The sequence below is a fragment of the Lissotriton vulgaris genome, unplaced genomic scaffold, assembly GCF_964263255.1.
Source record: "Lissotriton vulgaris unplaced genomic scaffold, aLisVul1.2 SCAFFOLD_448, whole genome shotgun sequence".
In the NCBI taxonomy this organism is placed as follows: Eukaryota; Metazoa; Chordata; class Amphibia; order Caudata; family Salamandridae; genus Lissotriton; species Lissotriton vulgaris.
In genome coordinates this window covers 670753-672983 of record NW_028241216.1, presented here as the reverse complement: position 1 = coordinate 672983, position 2231 = coordinate 670753, and positions in this window count along the sequence as shown.

Here is a 2231-nt window from a genome sequence, read left to right as displayed (position 1 = left end):
ATGGAGTGAGATGCAGCCTGCAGAATTACCAGTTGATGTGATTAATTCAGGCATTCCATCCATCAATATTTGTAGACTTTTTGTAGAGAGCAAAATACAGCTACAATTTGGGAGCATGGGACCCATAACCCCGCGAGGCCCAACTCCCACTGCGCTTACTGCACTATTGATATCTCTGCCTTTCAGAGGCACCTCTTGCCCTGGGCTTTGCAGCTATGGACCAGTGCTGAAAGGCCCAACGCAGCAGGCTTTCTTCCTTATGCCTCCCAGCACTGGATCACGGCAAGTAGGCCTAGGGGAGAATGCACTTTTCCTGACCTTTGCAGATCTGGACCATGCTGTGCGGTGCATGAGAGAAGGGACCAGTGGCATAGTAATGTAGCCATGGGCCCTAATGCAAGAAAATGATGCTGGTCAGTAAAGCGCAGCCATAATCTGGGTGCATTGATCCCAGAACATCCATGATCTCGGGTGCACTGCACCTGCTGCACCACTGACAGCTATACCCCTGAGAGAGGCCCCCAAAGAGCCTCACAGCCATAGTCCAGCTCTGCTAAGCACGTGGACTGGTGCCTCCTCCCCTTTGTGTCGAATCAGGGTGGACTTTAATGCCCATTAGAGGGAGGACCTCTCCCATGCCTCACTGATTTGGAACATGGCTGCAATACTCATATAAGAGAGACAAGTAGCACAGCACTGGTGCTATGAGTGCTGGTGCAAAGTGAAAGCACCTCCTCACTCTTGCCCACTGGCTGCACAGTAAAATAAAGCCATAATTTGCAAACATTGAACACGTAGTACCCCTGGGCCCAGTGCCACTGCAACCGCTACACTACTGATGTTGATGCCGCTAGCCAATGGCTATGCCAGGGCAGAAAGTAAATGAGTTAGCCCCTTTAATTGCATGCAACGTGAAATCACAGGTATTGGCATCACAGGACATGGACCTTGACATCGACGTATGCACAGAACCATGGTGCAGACCTGTGAGACAGTTTAAATGGGCCCTAGGGGAGCGGCCTTATGAGGTGCCCTTCCCCACCTCCTGGGTTTCTAATCCAAGAGGATTAGGGAAGAGAGCCCACTAACCTGTGAGCCTCGCAGCAACATAGGCATCACAGCAAGGTGCAGGGGAGAGATGCCCTCTTCATGCCCTGGCAATGCTACAACATGGCTACGAGGCATAGGGCTGGGACCTCCACTCTCCTAGGCCTTGCAACCATGTTCTACTGCTGTGCTGCCCCAGAAAGGGATCCAGGATAGGGGAACCCTCTACCATTGGCCTCACAACAATAGTGTAACACTGCAAGACGCAGGGATGTTCCCTTCCATGGACCACCTCACCCTGACCCGCAGCTCTGAGACTCATGGGATTGTTGTCCCATCCTCTAGCAACACAGCCATGATGTAGTGCTGCAAAGCCCCTGGGATGTGGCCCCACTGCCCAGGACTTCACATCCATTGTCTGGTGCTGCAAGACCTCGAGAAGGAGAGTCCTCTTCCCCGGGCTTCACAGCCATGGTCCCCAGTCATAGCTGCAAGCGCCAAGTTGGGACTTCACAGGAGAATGTATGCCTTTGGAGAAACACTGCACATGTGGAGACACATTTTGAGTGCAGATACTTGGAAAAATGTTTATTGGGGAGCAGAGGAGCCAAGAGTCACTTAGCAGATTGTGTGGGTTTCATTCTAAATCTCCACTCTAAAACAGGTCATGTTAAAAGATAACTCAGCTGGAGATTAAGGGCTATATGTACAATGAAATGGCAGAGGGAGGCGTTAGCCTTCCTGGCTTAACGCCTCTCTCTGCCACTTCTGAAACACAAGGCTGCACCATATTTACAAGAATGTGGTACAGCCTTGCATTTCCCCCTGTGGTGGCACTAAGTTTAGTAACTTAGCGCCAATGCAGGCACCCTTACACCATAGTTCAAGGGTGTCTGCATGCAGGGGAGGATTGTTTATGTGTAGGAAGGAGACCCTTCCTGCACATAAACAATCCTAAAATGCCATTCTGTCACTTTCATGTGTGCTGCTTTATGCAGCACACATGAAAGTGACAACATGTGTTTTTTTAGTTTGTTTATGTACTGAAAGGGACACATTCCTGTACATGAACAAACCATGGTATTTTGCTTGTTCCATGTGTGCTGCACACTGCAGCACACACGGAAAAAGTAAAATGAGTAGAAATATTGCATCTTTCCCTGTTTCGCCAACTTAAGAACCAT